At 39.1% G+C, this 17,926-nt stretch overlaps 1 protein-coding gene across 1 annotated transcript in view; it reads right to left on the bottom strand.

Annotated features, from left to right (window-relative positions):
• Window positions 1–17,926, bottom strand: part of LOC140671824 (spondin-1) — a 213,173-nt gene that overhangs the window by 76,976 nt on the left and 118,271 nt on the right. The window lies entirely within an intron of this gene.

Here is a 17,926-nt window from a genome sequence, read left to right as displayed (position 1 = left end):
TGCAGTTCGTCCAACGCACTCGCCCGTTTACGTTTCTTTCGGTCTCCTCCTTCGCGCAAGTTTTCCATGAAGATTGCGGTGTAGCAAGCCAAAACTTAAAATGGATGCTCGCGAGTGTGCCGCGATACAGCATTGGAAATTTTTCTCTATTTTTTTTTTCCCCCCTTTCGGCCGCTTTTATACCTGTACAGAAATTTGTTCTCGCAAATTACTTTTCCGCTCTCTCTGGCTAAATTCGGCACGTATCGAGCAGACTCGTCCCGATCGTCTCGTTTATTTCCATTCCTCGTGTAGTTTCATACGTTTTCCGAAAATTGATACGTCATTTTAACAAATTCGATAAACACTAATCTCTTTTGCTACATTTATTTAATAAATTGGCACAATGTTGAAATATATATGTTCAGAGAACGAATCATTGATAAAACATGAACGAGAGCGATACGTTGCGACGAAAAAAGAGTATTCATGGGGGCGCGAATTTGCTAGCATCAAGTCGGATAAGCCGACTATCTGCCTCGCTTTCGTATAGCTCTTGCCACATACCGTACTTGCAAATAAGGAAGGTACGAGTTCCTAAACTACTTTCATAAGTATTATTTCCCTTCGGCTGCCGAACGGCTTCAAACTTCTATCCGCTCGCGAAAGAAACAAGCGAGGAGTTTAGACGACTCTTCGCGCGCGCGCGCGCGCGCGAGAGAGAGAGAGAGAGAGAGAGAGAGAGGGGGGGGAGAGAGAGCATAATGCAGTCGGAATGCATTTTCCATGGAGAGAGATCCTGGAGATGTGCGCGAGGAGTTTCTCGGCAAGCTCCTCGTTTAATCCGCGCGCGTACCGGCTTTCTCGTCCAGAATTACACAATGCCTTGCATCTACGAGGCGCGCTTCTCCACGGAAATTGTATATCTGTAGCTAAAAATGGACGAGATCGATAGAATAAGAAGTGAGCTCGCAAATATATTGCAAACGCGTATGTACATACACACGTTTCAAAACGATAATCAGTTTTTAAGCGCAAATTTTATCATTTATTTAATAAAGTTAATTTAATATTACAGTCGAAATATTAAAAATTAATACAATTTTTCTAGAACGTCGAGCGTTATCGTTTTTTAATAAAATGCAGAAAAACCCGATTTCTTTGGAAAAATTTCACAAACAAGGTCGGATTTCTGCGTTCAATATATCGTTCTGATTTAAATTGCGATTGATTTTTTGATCGATGTAAGAGCGACGACTGCGACAGCTTGTCCGATGATTTTCTCACGACTCGACGAGATTCACGTGAACGGAAGGAGAGCACGTTCGAGGATTCAGCTTGGACCAGCTGTTCTTCAGGAGAACGATGAAAATCGTTGAAAGTCGGGTTGTTATTCATTCGAGCGGAGAGAAAATTTTTGCGCGGAACAAGAGAGGGAAAGAGAGAGATCAACCGATATTGGCTTTTTCCGCAAATGTTTCCATTCTCCATGACATGAATACGTCGCACGTGCCGATAAAAAAAGTTTTCTGTTAAAAATGATTAGTTCATGTGCGCGTACAGAAAATTTATATATATATATATATATATTTTTTTTTTTTCGAAATGCTTCGTTAATAATGCATGTATATGTGTGGAAAACCTGCCGATGGATCGCCCGGACGACGCGGTGTCAACGGCAGATTTCGTGAAAGCGGCGTGACATTCGGGTTGCACGCGCGACAGAACGTTTATGTTCGCGGCCGTTATTTAGAAGTCGATGCGCCGGCCAAGCGAGCGAGATCTGTGAGTTTTTAAACAAGCGAAACGGTCGAAACAGTTAAAAATTCGCGTGCCCGCGGGGCATTTTAATTCCGCCTATCTGGACCAACTTTTGAACGGATATACACCCGTGGCGTTTTATTCCCGGGCTCTTTTTGTCGATCACGTTCAAAAGAGAAAGAGAAAAAGAGAATGAGAGAAGAGAGAGAGAGAGAGAGAGAGAGAGAGAGAGAGGGGGGGGAGGGGCGGGGAAACGATGTCTTCTCGATGGCGTGCATCCAGCCAGGTCGATATAGTTTTGCGGTGGTCGCTTTTGCGATTCCACCTGACGCCACATCCTCCCGTAGGCAGCAGCCGGTTATCCGGTAAATACCTGTCAGTCATAAGAGCGGGCAGGATGGAATTGAAAACCGTCGCCCTTCGCGACGTCGCAACGCCGGGGCTGCTCTCTGGATTCGACGATTGAGAAACGTGGCGTGCGAACTATGCAGACACGATGTCACGAACATATTGAACGTGCTGGAAAAATGTCTATGCTATCTCACTGCTTGAATAGTAGAAGATGTATCTTGATTTTCGAGAATGCAATGAATTAACTATTTTCTAAATTTAACTAATTTATAAATATATATAATTGGCAATTATTACATACATATATATGTGTGTAATAATAGACATCAAGTTCTGGATATATATATATATATATATTAATAACAATCTGATAACAAAAAATAATAACTTTTGTTAAAATATAACAATTTTTTCGAGAGAAGCTTGCATCTCCTGTTTAATTACTTATATGAATTAAACGATTAGTTATTGAATTTCACGGAGATTTATCGGTAGTTTTTCCAATTTAGTTCCCGCCTTAATTAATATCTCTCGAAAACACAAATGCACACGAGGAGAGAGTAATATTTTTTCATTTAACACAACGAGGCTGAATTATCTGACAACACGCTTTTATCGGACATTCTGTTGTGCTACAGCTACCTTGTAATGCTTTACACGTACTCCGTTCACGAGGGAGAGATCTGAGGGGAAGGAAGGGGGAGAGAGAGAGATAGAGAGAGAGAGAGAGACACACACACACACACACACACACACACACACACACACACACAACACACAGAAACACATTTCTCCGTGCACGCGAGGAGGTCGCCGAACCAGAGCAGATATACATCCGCGACGTGGGATGGTCGGCCGTAAAAACACGAACGGAGCAATTGAAAACTCGGGTTCGCGTAGTTTATAGATATCCCGCTCTGTATATTTCTGCGGTTCATGCGTTCACCGTATTCCGCGCGGCCGCAACACGCGCGAGCGGAACCGCAGAGCGTTAGGGGCGAGGCGAGGCGTACTATTCTCCACGGAAATTCCTATTCGTATGCGTATCGATATGCGAATTTGCCATGGTAATGCGATCGGGTACCAGCCGCACCCTCGAGGGCGCTTACAATTTTTTTTTCCCTCCCTGCCTTCCTCCCTCCACCCCGGCCCTCGAGCCGGTCGCGATCGTCGGGTCGGACATAAAAGATCGGAGCTTTTCGGGAAAACTGCGGCCTCTCGCTCTCTCTCTCTCTCTCTCTTGAAACTGGTCGATGCCTATCACCGATCGAGCTGTCGTTCTTGTTTCATTCGACGTGCGCGCGCTCAGGCGCCATTCATCTTCCAACTCGCCGATAAATTTATCCTTCGTCCGACGCGCGTTCAGTCGACGCGAGGAGAAGAGACGCGGCCGACCATACCGCATACTCTCTTTCCCGCTCTCAGTCAGTTGGAGTTGAAAAGTTTTCAGGCATCTCGTGCAACCGCACAGGACCGGCATGAAGGATCGTCAATATCGGTGCGCGCGGTCTTTAAAAAGCCTGGCATGCCCTACACAGAGTGTCCCGCAACTCAATTCTAATGACAGGTACTCCGAATCGATAAATCAGTAGTACACGTGAAAAAAAAAAATTAAAAACAAAAAAAAAAAAAAAAAAAAAGACCGTTCACGGAATCAACATTATTTACAAGAGAGAAACATTTTTACTGTTTTTAATTCTCTTTTTACAACCGTTCCGCGGCTACGTGAATTATTTTTCGGACCTGACCCCGCAATAATTCACGTCGCTTCTGTGTGGACCCACAACCACCATTCTCTCCACCTATCTATCTCTCTTTCATTTCGTTGTTCCGCAACCCTTCCAACTTTTTCCCTTCCTCGATTCCCAGTGTCGATATGTTTGTCTCTCGACGTATGACGCCGATTTTACGAGAGAAATTTCAAGAGATCGATACTCGGTGAAAGCATCGAGACGAGTGAGAAAGAGAAAAAAAAAAAAAAAAAAAAACAAGAGAGACAGTAGTAGGTTAAAACAAAAAGTTTAACAGGAGGTTTAGAAAGAATCCGCTGCATAACAAGAATTTATGTCTCCCCGGTCGTTGGGAAACTGGGTTCTTTTTGTTCCATAATTTTAAAAGTAGGTGAGTGTTGACATACGGGAGATTGGTTTCTTTTGCGTGCGCGCCCAATAAAGAAAGAACGAATGAATATTTTCGTAGGTGGAAACCTCGCGTCTATCACGAGAGTGAAAGTCAAATGTCAAAGATGTTGGTTCGAGAATATAATTACGTACCTCGGTGATTATTCAAATTATTTAAGCTGATTGGAAATTTTATTTTTAGCTCGCGAGAAAATTAGTATCGATCTCTATTGGAGAAATTAATGTGACGTCGAAGTTCTTACGATTGGAATTTTATAGACAAGCCAAATGTACCGACGATCACTCAAGAACATTTTCTTTTTCTTGTCAGATCTCTTCATCGCGAGAATTCTTATGCTGTTCTTCCGGAGAAATTCTCTTGCATGATTGTTCTCGTGGAGAGAAGAGCAAGGAGATTTAAAAATATAATCTTCCATAGAGAGAAGAGAAGAGAAGAGAAGAGAAGAGAAGAGAAGAGAAGAGAGAAGACGGACTGGAAAATAACCTTGTAAAATCGTTTCCATTGATTCTAACTGTCTCGAAAATTTCATATCTCTGCTCCGCTGAACCGATTTAAAGCGATTCTACCTGGCATTCGTGATCTCCGAATGCTTATGTCGCGATGGTCGATATAAACCTGCCAATCCTCATCACGTTTTTCCGGCAATATACAGATCTTAGAAGATATTACAAGCCATATTTTTACGAGGTTGTTGTATATCCTTGCTCTTCAATATTCGCAGAAATATCTCTTGATAAAGAACTGTCGTATATGGAAGAAATCTTTTATCATATTTGAACGACACATCAAACTCTGTCTCTCTCTCTCTGTCTCTCTGTCTCTCTCTGGACGTTCTTTCTCGGAAATTAGGAAATCCTTTATACGCCAAATGAATGTTGTCTATCTAGGAAAAAGAAGTGAGCTTCCGTAACGTTCGTCTTAAAGAATTAATCGGTTCGGCGCGTCTGAGTGGGGCTCAGACCAATTATCGATCGAATTAGCAGGATTTCTCTCTTGGCCGGAGAGCAACGTTTTCTAAACTCGCGGAGAACTGGCCGGCGTCGTACGTACAAAACAAAAGATTCGATCGGGAGTTGAGTCGATTACACGGTGGATAAAAAGCGCCGGGTATCACGAGAGAGAGAGAGAGAGAGAGAGAGAGAGAGAGAGAGAGAGAGAGAAAGAGAGAGAGAGAAAGGTTTGCTTGAAGAGTGAACCCCCGCCCCCGGTTCGGTCGCTCCTTCCCTCGTCGTTAGCGGCTACCGAGGAATTAGTACGGCTTTGCCTTTTGCCGTTTCTCCTTCTATCTTTTCTCCTTTACTTCTTCGCTTTTCCGCCGTCTTTCCGTTTTCCGCTTCCGACAAGAAACTCGCGAGGATGTTGCGCTCAGTCTCCACGAGGCCGCGGCGGCTCGTCTCCACAAGCAAGTTAGTTACATTTAGGTGAAATTGTTTGCCGATCCCGGTTGGTTTGTTTAAGCGCAAAGTTCCGAACGGTTAATTCCATTTACGTCGAATAAAGCACCCCGCGGGAACGTCTTGTTTTTCCGTCCGTCGTTACTTCTGGCTAAAATGTAGGTAACGCGAACTATGCACCGCGTAGCGACGTACATAGATCGATTGCGAAGGAATATTTTCCACGAAAATAGTGGAGACGGAGAAATTTATAAAATATATACATGCATTGTTATGAGAAATTTCTCCTAAAGACTACATCTTCTTCAGATTATGAAAGTTCAAGATAAAAAAATGTATACGCTTTTTACTTTTATATAAAATATAGTTTATAATAACAATAAAAAAATTATCATTTTTTTTATCTCGAAATATTTTTCTCCATCATGCGAAAGAGCAACGTCTGTTGTTATTTTACGATATGACTGTCACAGTGCAATTTTGATTGTAGAAAACTTCATATGTTTAATCCAAATGGAAGGGGGGAGGCAGTGATGTAATAACACGTGCGTCGAGAGTTCACATAATCTTTTTTTATATCCTATAATTTCTATGCCACCAGTATCTATCTTTGCATCCGAATGGCAATTGATCGATGATCCCCCGAACGGTCCCGAGCGGCAGAGGTCACGCAATGCGATCTTCCGGAGCCATCGTAAAATTCGAGGCAGTATGCAAAGCGGATCGCTCCGCGTGACACGGGGATACCGATGTTAATAGCACGAAGGTTTTACTTCGGAAGAGTACTCCACGAGCACACGTTCAAATCCGTTGGGAATTTGTCGAACTAAAGTTTCGTCGCGAGTGCCTAAAAAGTCCGAATAAAACGTGGTGACGTTACGCACGTGCAATGTCACGCATTAATTACCAGGGCGGTGTAAACGACAATTGAATGGCTTATTGTTGAAACAGCAATTAAGATAGCGTTACTTTTGCCAAATACCGGTGGTCATTTCTGGCACGAAATTAATAATTAAGGACGAAAGAAATACAATTCTTGTCAATAAAATAAATATAATTAAAATTCATCCTTCTGAGGCGCAATTTTTTTAAATTATTTAATTTATTTATTAAGGTGTAATTTATTTATTACTGCGTTTCACATACGAAATGTAAAATGTTGCGTTACGCAATTTCTAATTATGCCGTAATAAAAATATCGCGTTTCTACCGATTGCCTCTGTTAATTACCTCGTGGATACACTTTTATTAATTACCTCGTCGATGCACTCTCGTGATATGCCTGCACGCGCATACGGCAAAGTGTGCGGACGCAAATCAATATACGCTATTTGTAAATCGCCCCTCGCTTCTCCGTTAACTGTTTATCGATACTCCAAACGATCCCACGCTTGACTAACCGTTGCCTAGCGCTCTTCGCAATAACGCTTTAACGTTGATAGCTTCCTATCGGAGTGCCTACAAATCTTTGCTACATGTTCGATTATATCGCAATCAATGCATAATTCTGTATGCTTAGAAACATCAAAGATCATTTTTTATGCTCGCAATTATGTTGTAGATCAAACGGTGTATATTCCAAGATTTTAATAACAGTTTAACTTAAATTCAATTTAATATTAAGTATAGAATAAGAGAATTTGTTTTCAATTCGTGAAAATACATAAAATTTTCATTATTATTTATAATTATTTGTAATCAAGATAATATTGGTGCACAAATAATATTTTGCTAAAGCAATCCGTTAAAAAGTTTATCTACATAAAAGAAAGCGCAGAACATGTAAAATGCGCTATTTCCGTAATTTGTAATCATGTTGCAAATAGCTTTTCAAGATACAAGAAAGATGACTATTGTAAAATGATTCTACTTGAGTTCTGTCAAGAAGGAATTAAGATAATTATAGAACAAGAAACTATTTACGATAAAATTATATCTTACAACATTTTGTGCACGAAGTGCGAATGCAGAGCAAAAAAGGGTTTTAAAAATAAAATATATTAATATTACAAGAATAAAGAATTTAAATAACTTTAATAACGTTAATGATAATATTTAAATTCTGTCGAGAGTATATAAGCTTTATATTTTCAAATTAAAAATAATTATAAAATATTTTAAACGCAACAGAAAACGTTACATTAGTCGAAACATTAACTATTCCCACAAAAAAGAAAGAGAGAGAGAGAGAGAGAGAGAGAGAGAGAGAGAGAGATAAAGATTATAAAATTCACATTAGATTACTATATAAAAAGAATTTTTCTTATAAATAAAAAGCAATTTTTGGTCTAAAACAGTGGTTGAAAATTTGAATAATTCAACCCTTTCCATCTGTTTTAAAGTATTGAATAGTATTAAACAGAGCTGAAGGAAATAAAAGCGTCATTATAACCCCTTATAAATGTTTCAAACAAACACACTTTTAGAAATAAAAAAACAGATAAAGTCGAGAGCGATAAAAATTGGAATAAATTCGCGTGCGCACGAGTGATCCCAATGTGCATGCAGCGAAACGCAGTACAGAATCGCGAGCAGGGAAAGAGGAGAGTTGATGCACACATTCGCGCGCATCTGATCGTGACACGGGAGGCATCGTCTCCCGAGGGAACTATCGAGAGAGAGAGAGAGAGAACGCCGTCGTCCTCTTCCCGATCTTCCGCTCCCTTCGCCACCATACCGTTTCGCATCGCGCAATTCTCACTTTCTCGAGAGGCTGGCGACGAGAGTGTCGATCGCCCTGTTGCCCAGCGATCTCCCCGACAGGTTCTCTCCTCCCACGTTTGGATAACGAAACGACGAAGGTCGACGACACGAAGGTGAAGAAACACGATGCTCCTCAAATACCATATCGCGGCCCTTTTCTCGACGACGCGACGATTCAACCAACCGTCGTCTCCTGTCGCGTTCCTCCCGACAAAACGACAAAGAGTTCGTCGGGGGTCTCGTATTGCCGAATCGTCGCCGGAGAATTGCGCGGGGATATTGCTTCTCTAAAATTCATAAGATTGCCGAGATACAATCTCATGACGAGACCCGTTGCGTGAACCACGTGAACCACGTGGAGGCCATGAGGTGATCGAATGCAGAAATTATTATATGAGAACAATCTTTTCTGTAATAAAATTTATATTAAAAAGATACAAGTTAATGAAAAATTCAAATGCTTATATTCGTGCAATTTACATCGGGATTAAATTACGATTACATATATAATTTATAAAGTTAAATTAAGAGATTTTAATATTTAAATATCCAAATGAGAGAGGAAACATATACTATACAACAATGTATTATCACTTGACGGTATATTAATAATACCAAGAATAATATTGCACAGGACTGTTTAAATCAAAATTTTTATCTATAAACATTAACAAAATTTCTCGTATTTTATCTGGCATATATTTGACAGCGTGTACGCGCGACGATGGCATTATAACGTATCACAGTCCCAATTTCCGGCTCATGAATCATGCATCGTTGTTGGTTTCCGGTTATCCCGACGGTTGGGACGACAGGAATTTTTTTGAAATCCCAATAATTAAGCTCCGCGAAATGTATGCCCTAAATACTTTATTTTTATATTCATAGATAAAAATTTTTGTTAATAACCGAGAAAAATTATTGTTTATCGAATTTTATTGATTAATTTTATAAAAATACTCTTCGACCTTCGATGCTTTAAACTTCGTCGAAATCGTCGCTTTACGCCAGTACCGTTTTTGTTTGTCACGATCATTCTCTCTTGTCGCAAAACTCATAATGATCGAGCTGCTCGCGAACATCCGGTCCAGCTCTCCATCATTGCTCGCGCTTCCGGCCGCGACGGATTTACGACGTGGTTGTACGCTCGTTTCGTGTCGTTAGCCGAAGGGTCACCCGGATAAATGGCGCGCCGCCCTGATGAAAAAGTTTCACCGTTCCTCCTCGCGCGGCGAACACGTAAAGGCGAGAAAAAGAAAGGAGGGCTGAGCGATAAATGAGTTTACTCTGTTCGCCCGCGTCGTGTCTTGAGCTGGTAATAGCGCGCTTATCATGATAATCGGGCAACCGCCAGATGGGTGGTCCGACATCCTTAATTTTCCGACTAAACGTGAAGAGAAAAAACGTAATTACGTCGACAATCATTTGTTCGTGGAATGATTGATAAATTTCACTTCTGGTATTCTATAATGTAAAAAAAAAAGAAAAAAAAAAAATTTACCAATATTTTCACATCGCTCGTTTATCGCCAAATATATGCCTGTTCGTTTTCTTCACAACATAATTCAAATATTTCCTTGTCAGCGAATATTCGCGCACGGTAGATATAGGTAGGCATATCGCCCGTATGGCCGGCGGAGCTGCTGAATTATTGGCGAAAATTCGGCAGCGAATTTTAAAATCGTTCCATTATGGCCGCTTAATATATGCATGGAACGCCCGAAGGCAACGCGGGGGCAGATTATACGGTATAATAATTGGAATAATATAGCGCGCATGCGCCCCGCGCATCGAAACAATTTTGCCGCAGTAATTAATAATGCGTTAAATAACGCGTTCTTTGTCGGGATCTCGCAGCGCGCGTAATTCCCCGCTGTAAATACAATGAATGTCATATTGCTCTCCGGCATCGCGCGACCAAACCCAAGCACCGTTTCTGAATTAGCTATGTATGACCTATTTACTTGCACAAGAGAGCAAAGTTTGCTATATTTTACGGCTAAAACGAGCCGACGACGAATGTCGTCGAGTATGAACTAGCGAGGATGAAATGGCAGGTTAAAAGCGTTTTTAAGTAACGATTGCTCGTGGAACCGTGGAAACTGTGTACGAAGAATTCGATTGAGAATCAAGAAATATACATTTTAAACATACTAATTTATCATGGAGAAATACGAGATATTTTATGTATTATCTCGAGTGGATACTGCGGAATCGAAATAGGGAATTAAATATTTCAAGCTGAAACTCATCTCGCGAAAATAACATCAGATTGGTTCGAAAGGATTCTTCGATGAAAAATAGTGTGGAATTTAGGACAATTATGTAAGCTGTAAGCTAATAATACAGTGAAATGTCGAAAAGTTATTTTTCCGTAGACTATTTTTATAGTCATATTTTATATAGAAACAAAAGAAAACCTTTCTTATTTTCGATCATTGTGCCACTCGTTCGATATATGTATATATATATATATATAATATATAAAGTTATTATTGGATATTCAGAGTATTACTGACGCAAGATACTCTAGATTTACTTTTCTGGTTCGCAAAAGAGCGATGGAAATTCACATTGCAACCCTATATATATATATATTAAGAGTCTTTTGAAATTCTCCGAACACAACGTATAATTAAATAGGGGACAAGAAGAGAGAGTATTTTCATATTTAAAAATACATTACGAAGATTCCGCAGTTTCGTCGCGTTTCCATTCTTACGATGGTCTCTTCCGCACGCTAATTCATGTCCGAGCGAAAACAAACTTACGAAACAAAAGCGCGCGCAATAAAGTATCGGGACACGTGCTTCGTTTCTCGTAGATATTCAATTTGTATGGGACGTTCGTGCTCCCAGGATACTACGCGAACGGTATGCAGATAGAAGAGGGCTGCAGAAAATAAGGCAACAAAGAGGGAGATAACTGAAAAAGAATCAACCAGATTCCCAATTGTGTTTGCAATATATGTGTATGTACATGTGTACACCGTTTGCTTCTGTAAAGAAATATATTAATAAGCCTCTTTTCGATAGAGAAATCCTCTACTTCCTCTCTCTCTCTCTCTCTCTCTCTCTCTCTAAGCCTTTCCCGAAACTAATTTAAACTACACATTACCTGCGGCATGTGAAATGTATACAAAGTAAAGTCCATTTCAAACTGTTTTAGAGCGAGCATTATAGTATATATTTCATTCAAAGAATCTATTAGCTGGATTCCCAGAATTTGTAATAGTTTCTATACCGGCAATACGTTGCATCTCTCATTTCGCGTTAAACAAGAGAAACTAACTACGTACGAGAGCAGGTAAAATCAAGGGGATATTACACACAACAGCTCACGGATAACTAAATAACTCGAATACGTGCTAACATACTTCTACAGAAAGTAACTAACTTCTACGCTTAACTGTGTCTGCATCAGCGCGGAAACGGAAACACGCGCGTAAGGGAAACCGCTGAACAAAATATGTGAGAGGGCTACAAAGAGCGGATGATTTAATGGTAGAAAAACTCTCGCCCCCCTCCCCACTCTCCCCCCGCCATCCCCTTCTTCCCTTCCGCTCTGCATCTCCGCCACATCGGGTCGGACAATTTCCACGGGCTCGGTTCCGGTCAGTCGGTTCACAAAGCTAGCCGGGCTTGACTAGACTAGGACAAAATCCCCCGGGATAGCGAAAGCGACGGATCGAAAATCGAGTCAATCCGCCTCTCACCCCGTCTCCCCTTCCGCTCGTCCAGCTGCGAGTCGAAAGAGCCATAGTGTGCCATCAAGTTGCAAGGGATATTGGCTCTTTGAAAAAGAGCTTTAATGCAGTATTAACCCTTACTGATGTCGCACATGAGAATCGAAAATCTCTCACTACAACAATGTCAAATCAAAAGGAAAATTAAGAAAAATATTCGACTAATTATAAGAGAAAATGAGTTGTAATATAATCTATATAATCAATTTTAAATACATAAAAGAGAGCGAAAAGGGAACTAAAGGAAAAGAATGATATTTCGAGTGAAGAGACATTTAAAACTTTGCGAATACACACCGATAAATACTTGTCTACTTACCCGGATAAATTATGCTAACGATTATTTAAATAATTTACTGTGTATATACAGTAAGAAATTATTGAATTAGGAAATTTAAATAAATTATTTACATTGACAAATAACATCATCAAATTATTAGAACATGCTCGACTCCTAATTCCTAATTTAAGCGAGTTACGTTTGCCAAAGAACGAAAGATGAAAAAGATAAAAGCGAAATTAATTCTCCCGCTTTTATCTCGCAATAATTCTGCTTCTTCCGACGCGTGATTAGCGGGATCTTGCGCGAATTATAAAAAGTGCCACGGAAGAGAAATACCTTTCATCGTGTGCACGGATGTAGGAACAAATTTTTCCACTTCCTCGCACGAGGGAAGGACAGAACGCTGCTTGGGCGCTCATTAAGCGTAATCTGATCAAGTAACGTCATTAATCTTTGTCCGGTTACTCGTTGAAGAAGAGCGCTTCTTTGTCGCGAAACAAGATCGGATCACTAGCCAGGCAAAATCAGCTTCGATTCTGTCACTTTATCGATTAATTACATTATAATCACTGTCATCGTTTATTAGTCGTTTCATTTTCTCGCTGCCTCGTTTGCGCAACGACGGCGCTATGTAAATGCACCTTTCCTTGACCGCCGTAAACGCGATCGCTTTTGTGTTTTTCGACGCATCACAGCTACGTCAACCGCTCGTTCAACTACGTCAAGTCGTATAATTGATTACCGTTGAGAGAGAAATATCGGATGCCTCGGTGACAGCCGTCTATTTCTGACGAAAATAAATGCGATAATATTTTCACGAAAAGTATTGCAATCGCGATTCTATTATGCTACATTACAGCAGACTATCTTTTTTTTTCTCACGCCTCGCGCTCAATAATATTCCACATAAATGAAACTGATTCTTAAACTGACTCGAAAAATATACAATCACAAAAAATATATATTAATAATATACATAATATTATTAATACATGTTATGTCGTTTTTATGAAGTTTTCAGTTTATTTAAATTAAAGGAATATGCAATTTCAATTAATCCAATATCATTAATAAATTTTTAATAAATAACGGAATAACATTTGTCATTCAAATATATGAGAATACTATAAGCGTCAATTAATTCATGTGTAAATATCATTTACATTCGAGGTTCGACAAATTAACAACAGCCGGTCGCCAAAGTGGAAATGACATCATTTATAGGTCAGTTTGGATCCGTGTAACTTCATTCAGCTAAGTATCACTAAAATTATTCTCGCCGACCGGTGTTACTTCAATCTGCATAACAATTGAGCATACGATCACATAGACTAGACACTAGACGGTTGCCAACCAGAGCGACAAGAGGAAGTGAATTATTTCGCACTCGATTCCGCGATGTGTCTTCCGGAGACGTCGCACATAAAATTCGTGCTGATAGAGTAGTCACTATAAAATAGTCAGGAAGCGGGACAAGCACATTCGTATACTCATGTAAGGGAAATATTCCGGATAATACATGATACATACATGGGAGTACAGATAATAATATTTCTTTGAATAATCTACGGAGATATTTCAAAATTGGAAGGATAATGCATATTTACGCAAAGTGCAAATTTAAAAACTTTACAATTATATGTGGCAGAAGAGGGAGGAAAAGAGAGCAGAAGAAATCAAATATATCACAAGTTATCATCCTTTAAAATCTCTCATATTAAGAGAATAGAAATTGCGACAACTTGCGCGCTTTTAATGGGAAAATAATAAATTTCAGAATTTTAAAAAGGAAGAAACGAGCATAAAATTTGTGCAAACTACAAATCTAAGTATGCAGAAGGAGAAAATAAATAATACATAATGAAGCCATGAAATATTATCGCGAACGGACTCCCGGAGAGTATATGACGATCGCGAATAGCGTCTAATGAACCAAGTCAGCTATAAATCGTCGTGTCTTTTTATAACGATTCGATATATCCTCGGCGCTGTCGTTTTCGTTTTCAGGACCTCATAAAAAGCTCCAGCAATTAACGAAGTTTCATGATCGCAGTACGGTTCATAACGAGCGACGCGACAAAGTTTCGCACAGTAATGAACTATAATCGCCGTGAAAATGGAATCGAAAATCGGTCGTGTTTAACGTTAATTCTTTTTTTTTTTTCTACGCACCAATTCCCAATGATCAAAGATAATCAAACTTGAGAAAAAGAAAAACACTTTATGCAACCTTATATGTAAATAACTATAATAGCTAAATATTGTGTAGAGACGTTAAAACATAATATCAAAATGATAGAATATAATATTTGTATCTCATAATAACTGTAGATCCTGATTTATCACAATATGACATTTAATTATAATTTAAAATAGACAAGTCTATATAAAATAAAATAAAATTTGTAATAACTTAATCAACTCGAACTCTGCTTGATGATCCGTCTATCGTTCTTGCGACTATCGTTGTAATCGTCCATCTGCCCCTGTCCAACGTCGTTCTTCTCGACGTCGACTACATGTTTGCGCTGAGGAAACTTAAGTCCTGATCGCATCACCAAACCGAGCACCACCTGTTCCGACCGCTTATAGTGTCGCTTTTGCGGAATGCCACGTCTGTGCACAGACAAGGGTCTCGTCTTCGACCCGGTGGGTGGCTCAACGTCGTTATTAATGACGCGCACTCGAAGCGCGGTAAGATGCCGAGGAATTTATAGACCTCGGGATACGCGAGTCAAGCTGAAAGAGAAAGAGACAGAGGCGACAGAAGGCGCGGGCGAGCAAAAAGAGATCTCTCGTTTTATCGTCGGAAAGTTTCCCTCGTGGCGATGCTTCTAGGAATGATGGCGAACGGGTCAAAGAAGAAGGAGCGGTAGCGGAGTTTTTCTCCGGGCGATCCATTCGGCCCCGGGTCTGCGGTCGTTTCTTATCCGCAGGAGAGGAGAGTGATACGGAGTGACGGTGATACGGAAAAAAGGCGGACCCCTTTACCTCGGTCGACGTGTCCCCGCGGCAGGTTCTTTTTGTTTTAGACGCATCAAAGACGTCGCCGAGCACGGCATGACGTTCTTCACGCGGTTCGCAGAGCATCTATTAATGGCGCGGTTGAAAAATTCATGAACCCCCTCATTCTCGCGCGACGACGGCGAGGTCGACGGCGGGTTTGCATTATTTTCCCCCGGCGAGATTTGCAAAATCGCCTCTCCACGAAATGCTCAAGACGTACGTGTTTATATGCAGCGCTTATACTTTTCAAGTTCACAAACGTTGACGCCAAACAAGCATGAAGGTAAATTAAGAGAGAGTCTCAATTTTAGTCTTCATTTTTTTACACACGCATCCACAAAACATTCTTCATAAGTGTAGTTCTTTGCAGAAAAGGTCATCTGTATCCGAGAAAGAAGTTGATTCTTTGTCGTAAATTTATATTTTGATATTTAATTGTGAATAATTCTTAATTCTATAAAGCTGTTTCAATTGAAATGTATAGAAAAATAAAATGTCATGTTTATTTTTCTCGAGATTTTATTCTCTTATGTTTTTCAATTTTTAACGCGATAAAAATATCTTAATTTATTTTTATTGTTTCCAGAAACGAACAAACGGACAATCGTCGCTTTAAAAACTCTACTCGGAATGTGACTCTTTCTTTTTCTCCCTGCGTGTTATGACAATTGCAATAATCGTTGCGAGTTCAAGGGGCTTGACAGAAGCACAAGAAATTCGCGCCGGCCCTTTTGTGAACCACGTAGCTCTGGTTACCGCCCAGACGATGACTGCGCACTTAATACCTTTAATATCGCGTTTTATTAAAATCTCGTGCCAGGAATGAAAGACGGGCGAGATGCGGCGAAGAGGAATCGTGGACGGGGTTTAATAAAAGCGAAACAAGCGACCGAGTTAGCCAATAGGGAGAATATTTGCTAAAGAAATAATTACCGGTCAGAAACGTGAACAAAACGGCCAAATCAGGCCCAATAAGGGACATTTATGAGTACATTCCTTTTCAAGTATCAGTAAAGACATCAAGAAATGCGAAATATTTTAGATCAAAAAGCTGCTTCGTTAAGAGATCTCTTTTATTAAATAATAATCTTAATTATTAATTTGATTAAATTCGTAACTATCATGTCAAGAGAAATATATATTTATTTTAAATAACTTTTTATCTTTCAACATTTGAAATTATTTATATATACGACAAATGATGGATGCATACATTGATGATGAAAAGTTATATTAATATTCAGAGATATATATAATTATATATATAATTTAACGTAACGAAAAGTTGAGCTTCGCGGGAAAATTTACAAGTTCTATCTATGCTACTGCCGCCATCCCTTTGATACGTCTTAGCGTTCCGACTATGCGTATAATACACTTGCATTCATGTCATGCGTACACGCACGTTGCGGCACAGACACCGAAATACTGGTTAATTGAGTATTTGCATGAAAAGGATTTAATTTGCGCTCACGAAACTTCGCAAGTACCTGTGCGCGCTTTGTAAATTGAATAAATTAAATACGTGAGAAGCTTTTTCATTGCGCGTCGCGCTTTATGTTCTCTCGAAAATGTTTGTCGAACAATTCTGATATTACGACACTCTTAATTACGGTAAAATTACATAAACAACTAGCGAGAAAGACTAATTAATGAAATTGCGATCGGACGATATGAATGAATACAAAGACGAAAAGCTAATTAAGCGAATGATAATCGTGTCCGCGCGTGCAGCGATAACTATCGTGTTATCGTGATATAAAATTGCCTGTAGATTGTTAATGATCGTAATTATTCGAAATTAAAGTATAAAAAACCTCATAAATTACGCGTGTGATTTATGATTCTAATCTCACATTGACTCAACTTTTAATTACCTGAAATATATGCTTCCGTTCATTACCACATAAGCACGACAAATATTAATTTCATCGCAAACTAGTCATAATTTCACAAGAAAGATTATTCTATTATTATTATGTATATAAGTCTTATTTTATAAAAAAGATACTTTTAAATAATAATAATAATTAATCCATTCCATTCTCTTGTTTAAAGTAAAATAATTCCAAATTGTTCTTCCTCACATTTAATACGATTTACTTTTATTCCTAATATTTTCTCCATTATACGTTAAGCCTGAGAGCATTTGTCGGCGCATCAATCTTTACACAAATATCTTGTAAATAAATATCTGTATATATTAAATATTTTATATTTTATTACGTATGTTTGTATGATTCGCACAATAAGTTGCATCATAATAATACAAAATTGTACATAATAAGTTATTAAATAAAGTAATTACAAGTACAAATTAATCGTCATTATATGATCTTACATAAGTATTACGTAATAAGTTTAATTTATTTAACATTTATTCTGATACTGGTGACTATTTTTGTTTGTGATTTTTCTAAAAACCTCAATTTCTCGAAAACGATTAAAAAAATATATGTAAATACATTATTTTTCAAATTTATTATTTTAATCTTTATGTAGAATGCTCAAATATCGTATACAAATTTTTCTAGATTTTTAAAAACACTTTTACATATTAAT

Source organism: Anoplolepis gracilipes, chromosome 12 (genome assembly GCF_047496725.1).
Source record: "Anoplolepis gracilipes chromosome 12, ASM4749672v1, whole genome shotgun sequence".
Taxonomy (NCBI): Eukaryota; Metazoa; Arthropoda; class Insecta; order Hymenoptera; family Formicidae; genus Anoplolepis; species Anoplolepis gracilipes.
The sequence above is the reverse complement of the archived record's forward strand: the minus strand, read 5'-3'. Positions and strand labels throughout refer to the sequence as shown.